Consider the following 7545-nt stretch of genomic DNA (forward strand, 5'->3'; position numbering starts at 1 on the left):
ATTCTTGAAATAGTGGCGACGATATTGTACAGGATCTGTAGTCTCGCCTCGAAACGCAGTATCTCCTTGACATCGAGCCTCCCGCGCCGATATCAACACCAACAATAGAGTCAGATAGAATCCTCTGACATCCAGTCTTCACTCGAGGCACATTATGAGATTTACCTTCCACGAATTTGATACCAGTGGGTGGCGTAAGGCTCATCATCCGACACGAAATGTTTCAGGCCTGTTACGGGATTCAGGTTCCTCAATCCCAGTCTCTGTTTTATATCTGGGAAAAGCCAAAGCTGCCTCTCCCTCTTTGGGCGTCGACCCATCCTGTCCAGAAGGATCTGTTTGGGAATTGACTGCTAGTTTGTTGCCTGTACTCCGGTTAAATTCTGCGGTTGATGGTGTCATTTTATCCGCCAATACATCGTTGCTTTTCTTCGCTTTTAGAGATGTAGTGGACACATTCCAAGTATTACCTGCAGCGCCTCAGCAGGAAAGGTATCAAAATTAACCGCCAACCAAGGAAGTATTAGGTATGCAATCTGTTAACCACCCGTGCTAGAGTTATAAGCAGAAGTCTGTGGGCCCAAGCACTAGCAAATTATCGCATGATCGCAGTCAGGTTACCTTTATGAGACATACTTATGTTCCTGCTTCTCTTACTCATTTCTTCAATATGTGCACTACAACTCCGTCGCTCGTGCAAGAAGATGCCTAGGTAACACACGATGAATTGCTTTGTGGACCTGTCGCTTAATTTCATTATCAGGTATCTTACAAGGGTCCCTTTTAATGACATGTACGTGTAATGATCTTTCCAGGCGCATCAGACAATTTCATACTTGGCATCAATGACATTGTTGATGAAGGACGAAGTTCTGTCGTACTTAAAAGCTACTTCTGGAACGTACCTTCAAAATAAAAATAATAATAATAATAATGTCATCGGAATATTCCACTGCTCCTGGGGCCACTTCGTTTTCCTGCAGCTTTCCTAATGCTGCGTAAAGTACCAGATCCCGGAGGACGGGGCCTGTTGTGTATCCTGTGGCAATTTCTTTTGTTTCTCCTGGTCACGACAAAGTTGCTTCTCTCTTTTGACAATAGTGGGGAGTGTAAATGCGTTAGGCTGTCAAAAAGTGTAGGACATCGAAACTGATCCAATGCCCCTGCGACGTCCACCGTTATTAACACAAATTAATAATGCGGAGAATTTTTTGCAGTGTTTTCTGCTGATTTCTTCTTCTACTTCTTTCCTGTTGGGGGTTCATTCCATAAATAAGTCTTTTTCTCCCATGGTCTAGAGCACAACATGTGCTAGAACGCTTTACCAAAACTATCGAGAAGGCAAATTGATCTGAAGGTCTTTGGATCCAGATCCTTTATTCCCCTTTTGCAAGATAATGACATTTGCCTTCTGCCAGATAAATTATTTTTTTACCTGCAATAAACACGCTTTATGGAAATGCCAAAAATACAAAATTATGGTCATAAAAGTGAGACGGGAGTCATTAGGTCCATATCGTTTATTTCTTCTCTTTTTCAGGGTTCCTTTCCTCACATCCTCTTCCAAAAAAAGGAAAAACTGTCCAGACTCCACCATACGCTTCCCTGTTCTTTGTTAATTAAATTCGTCCTTGGCATTGTCGTCTGGGAGGAGAGCGTCCATCTTAATTGCGCTGATTGCCGACAGTTTCCTGTCATGCGGCCGTCTGCTTGTTTTAGAGTTGATAACATTGTCGGAAATTTTATATATTCGTGAACGCTTTTGTACAGTTATCAGTGAAAACCGGTCGTCGATTTAAAGTGTAGTGACCTTTAACTGGTTTGGGTAAGCCTATCAGATAGAATAAAACCTAAAAGGAGGCCGACGTAATGAAAGCTAGTACGGCTAACTGGACGCGGTAAAGCAAACTTGATGCACAGTACAGCCAACTTGCCATACAGTATGGCAGTACCCATTAATTGGTGGAAAACGATACAAATATGATCTATCAAGATGGGTAAGTGTCTATGCTTAAGTCTTCTGTTAGCCTATGATGATAGTCTGCACCCTGGTTGGTTTAGGAGCCTACAGTTAGGGACTTATGTGTAGATCTGCAAATGTTCAAATGTCAAAAAACTCCAGAGAATCTTGCCTTCGGATTCCGAGTGCAACATGTAATCTGTTTATATGAGAGCAAGAAGAGGTCGTGGTGGGAAATTCTGAACAATGCTAATCGTTTCATAGGCTACACTTTAGTAACGAAGGACATCAAGTGCGTGTTTCACATAAACTAAAGATGAAGAGTTACAGTAATAATCTATTTTATTTATTTATTACACTGAGGCCTGATACCCAGAATTTAAACACATGTGTATTAATCTGTACTTAAATTATTATGATCATCAGTCAATACCTTTCCGATATATAGCATGTAATGATACAAAATGCACTATTAAATCTAACACAATACTGATCTCAATCATCATATCTTTTCTACTACACTCTAAGAAAAAGAAAAAGACGCATCGCAGACGAGTTATCCGAATGTTACTGAGATAGGTACGTGTTATGCATGTGCATAGACAAACAAACTATTACATTTTCAGGAAAATGGGTGATTTATTGTAGCGAAGAGCTTTATAAATCAAGCAAGTCGATAACTAATTGGTGTGGCTCTGGCCCGAATGTAAGAGGTTATTCGGCTTCGCATTGATTCACAGAGTTGTTGGAGGTCCTCCTCCGGATATCCTGCAAAATTCTGTCTATTTGGCCTGTTAGTCCGTAGAAATCCCGAGTAGTTGGAGGATAATGTCCATAATGCTCCAAACGATCTCAGTTGTGGTGAGATTCGGCGATCTTGCTGGCCAAAACAAGGTTTGACAAGCCTGAAGAAAAGAAGTAGAAGGTCTCGCCTTGAGAGGGTGGACATTATTTTGCTGAAATGTAAGCCGGGGATAATTTACCATGAAGGGCAACAAAACTGGGAGTAGAATACTGCCGACGTACCGCTCTGTTGTAAGGGTGTTGAGACAACAACCAAAAGGGTCCCGTTGTGAATAGATATGGCACCATACACCATCACTTCTGCGTGTCGGGCAGCATGGCGGGCAACAGTTATGTTGATATCCCACCCCTGACCGGGGCTTCTCCAGACGCATCTTCGGCCTGGAATCGCAATGACCAGAGTAGAATTCTCTTCAGTTATGAGTCCCGTTTCGAAGTGAGCCCCGATGAGCAGCGAATACGTGACTGGAGACTCACCAGTCTCTTGAAAGGTCCCATTTTACTAACATCTACGAGGTCTTTTGAGCATCAACAAACAATTTAAATCTTCGGTATCAGTTATGCAATTCTTCAAGGACTGTGTTACATCATACTTTCAGGCTACTTCTCCCTTCACAAATGTGATCACAGCGTCCGCATATGCCATTGCTTCTACGACTGCTTTGCTGTTGCCAGCTTTCGTATTACCGGGTAGAGTACCGGATCACCAAATAAAGGGTCACATATGGATCCTTCTAAGTAGCCCAACGCATTTATGTAGAAGACTTTTTGGAAGCCAAATCACCTCATTTACAGAATCTTCTTTTGACTTCCCACGTATGAATCCATATTACTGTGATGTCACTTGATGAAGAAGTACCTCTAGTAATCTGCCACACACTAGATTCTCCAACACATTCCGTTGAGTATCGAAAAAGCAAATTAGTCTGTAGGACTTTGGAAATGAAGTACCAGTGTCTTTACCATTTTCGAATACAATTACATTTACATTCTTCGAAATATCTGGTAATTTCCCTTCAAAAAACAGGAATAATTGCATTTGCACAAATATGAAGCAATATGCGTGTGAAGGGCAGATAAATCTTGAATATTGATTCCGGCAGGACAAGATGATTTATTTCTTTACAGTGTCAAGGATATTGTCCTCGCTGTTTTTATGAAAACAGAAAAACTGTTCCGTCTCAACCGTATGCTTCCTTACTCTTTTCCACAGTTCTCCGTGTTCATCAGATTGGTCCTGAGTTTTTTCTTTTTAATTGATACTCACACGTTTAGTCATTACAGTGCCATGAGACAGTGTTCTCATTTTCGTTAGCTTTGCTTTCAAGTTCTTACTTTCCTTTTCAAACTGCTATAAGCTCTTCACTACGGTAATTTAAGTGGTCAGAACAGCCCAGGGCCCACATAGAATTCAGATTTTCTTCTTAACGGACAAATTGCTGGTAAGTTCAAACAGGTTATTCATATTGGCTCGTTAGCCATGTGATAATTTTGTTCATCAATGTTTAGCGTTATCTGTGGCTTGGACACGGCATCTGATGATGGTAAGGGTACATTACATGCGTCACCTTGTGGGAATTGCAAACGGAATTCCATTTGTACTGCTTAGCCATGAAACGGATACCACAGACTTCACCGATTCTAGGACAGCTGCAGTCCTAGTGCTCCCCCTGAAACCAAGGAAGACCTGTACGTGTGCTGAAATATATCATAGTGCCGTCCTCACAAGCTGCGTATGAAGTTTCATAGATCTAACGGCGATCAGCTGTCTTATCTGGACTGCCGAATCTAGGCAGTCAAAAAAATGGTTCAAATCGCTCTGAGCACTATGGGACTTAACTTCTGAAGTCATCAGTGCCCTAGAACTTAGAACTACTTAAACCTAACTAACCTAACTACATCACACACATCCATGCCCGAGGCAGGATTCGAACCTGCGATCTAGGCAGTCCATTAATCGCTTCCACTATGGGTTGAGGAGATATGCCTGCTACTGATAGCACAGTCCTACTACAGGCAGCTATACAGGAGGATTTTCTATTGGAACAATGCTTTCCAGTACGTCGTTCTCGTCTTAAGAAGAGATAATACACAACTTGTTAGTATAATATCCTCCACTAATCGGTAAATGTGAAAGTTGTACGAGGAAGTGTTCCATAACGTGTAAAGTGTTACTTCATACTACTGTTCGTTCTCACGACCTATAATGTAAGATTTTACCAATGTACATCATGAAAATTAAAGTTAGCCCTAATACTGCCTATGCCAGGTACATCCAGGTTTTCCATGTTAGATCACCGCTGAAAGATTCTATGACTGATGTGTGAGAATGTCAGCCCCAGTAGAAGCGTCTTGTTAATTTCACTTCCCTATCCGCGCTTGTGTTCCTTCTCTAATTACTTCGTCGTTGGCGGAACGTTAAACCCTAATCTTCCTCGCTTTTACGGCCTCCAGCTTCTGCGGTAAGGCAGCTAATCCACCATTTATCGTCCGGCAGCAGCTGCTCGTTGTTCGTCAGACGTATGGGTACCAATTGAATTGAAGTCACTGCAGTTAAATGAACTGAAATATGTTGGATCAAATGAGATATGGTGCAGTAACATTAAACGATAACAGCGAAATCCGATTACATATACTGAACCAATATTGTAATGATTGTGTCATGACGAATGAACACTTGTGTCAGACATATGTTCGCAGTCGCGTCTTTTCTTATCGTGACCTCTCTCATTGACCAATCGGATGTCTAATGACGCCGCCATTCAGGCATCTGTTTTCAATTGCTTCTCATTGTTACTTCCAGATAGTCTATATGTGGCTGCACCAAAAGGTTTGTGAAAACAGCATTAGTGCGAAATAGATGTATGTTGCCCTGTGGCTGACCTGCGACAGGAATATGTACCAACAGAATTAAATTCGCTCAAATGAAATCTATAGGGACAATTTGTTTGATTTTACAACGCTCATCATATAGCTTACCATCAATGTAACAGTTAAAACACAGAAATGCAGTGACAGAAAAACACAATACTGAAATATGTTCAGAAATACCGAGCATTTCTGAAACAAACGCCGAACATTAATTACATCAGCTGTAACATGAAACAAGCTTGAAGCAGACTGCTGCGAGAAGCCTGAAATGAAATTTTGATGATTGTGGGGACAAATAAGTTAATCGGGAATCGTAGAATACAGGAAGAAATGCAATAACTATGCACTCGAATGGACAATGATCATCTACAAAAGCGAACTACTGAGTATCATTAAATATGATTTTCTAAATACATGTTTCATTTATTGGTTTTTCTGATAGTATATTTACACAAGTGTGCTAGACAACATCGAATCTGGTATGATGAATGTCTAAAGGGATGAAATCTCAGCTGGCGATTATAGTAAGATTAACGGAGTGGTTTTAGGAGAGGCGTATCGCGGGCAGAAGTAAGGGTGGCTGCATCCAGGAACAACAATAGCGGCAGCTTGCACAGCAGATCAACCGAGGCTTACGCTCAGTATCACGTTTTGAGAGCACAATGAAGACCCCTCATTATCTATTCGATATTACTGCGCCATTCAAGTCGACACTCTGCAGACAAACGCAGCGAGTGCTCCAGCGCTTGCATAAAACAACGACAGGGATCATTTCTCTACTCCACGACTGGCACGTATCACGGCAAGCTTAGGCTTCAGTGTACTGAGCCGCACATAACTCGTCCGGTGTATCAGAAACAGCATGACGTAGGTGGATATATGTCAGCTGACGTGGCTTCGGCCTACGATCACGCTGAGCCAGGACACGTGAAATAAATGTCGCAGCTGTTCCCTCTGGGCCCTTTGGCTAACAATGACAATGTTTTTTGGCCGTCATCTTTCTGATCCTCGCAGTACACAGCCTCGAAGTTCAATATGTCATTTTAGGCACTAAATATCTGCGCACTCTCGCCATAGCGCTTGTGGACAGAGATTGAATCCTGTTGTTTAGTGTTTCGATACCAGAAAGCCGTGTGTTGACTTGCTCATAATTTGCTCAGTAAACAGGTGTGTTGAACACATTGATTATTTTTTGTGGAACGGAAGAGCCGATAAAAAGTCCAGCGAAAATTTTCAGTAAAACCCTAAGATTGTAATTATATAAAATGACTCATTTAGCTGCGTGTGAGGCTGCACTGCCTGATTACTGACCACATTTCGTAATGTGTAGAAACGGAAATTCATTTACTGTAAGATCACACACACTTGCCGCGAAGAGTAACAGCCATATTACCTTCCCTATAATTACGCCAGACACTACATTCACATATGCATTTTGCCCAATAAGCCCAATGTAATTGGTTGTGTTTGATAGGAAATCATCAACCTAACCGACTGTGTGTATTCCTATATCACGTAATTAGGTATATAGCGCACTAGGTACCGGTGTGGATCCATCTCGAAGACTTTCCGGAAATCGTGAAACACTTTCAAGAGCCTTAAGGCTCTTGTAAATGAACAGCCAAAATAGAGTTCCACATTGTCGCTGTTTGCGGATTCAATAGGTAAGCAACACCAAAGATGTTGAGTTTTCGCAACAGTGGTCATACATGAGAACAAAACACGTTTCCTAATTTTACTAAAATTGTAAGCATTATTTAGATTTGAAGATAATTCTTTCGGACACTTGCTATTAATTAGGAGAAGTACTACGCATATGCCTCCTGCAGTCCGTGTATTCCACTGTATGTATTTTCCAGATAAAAGACTTTATGTGTGGCCTCGGAGGCGGAGAATGGTATCCAGCCCGA

Source organism: Schistocerca americana, chromosome X, assembly GCF_021461395.2.
Source record: "Schistocerca americana isolate TAMUIC-IGC-003095 chromosome X, iqSchAmer2.1, whole genome shotgun sequence".
Classification (NCBI taxonomy): Eukaryota; Metazoa; Arthropoda; class Insecta; order Orthoptera; family Acrididae; genus Schistocerca; species Schistocerca americana.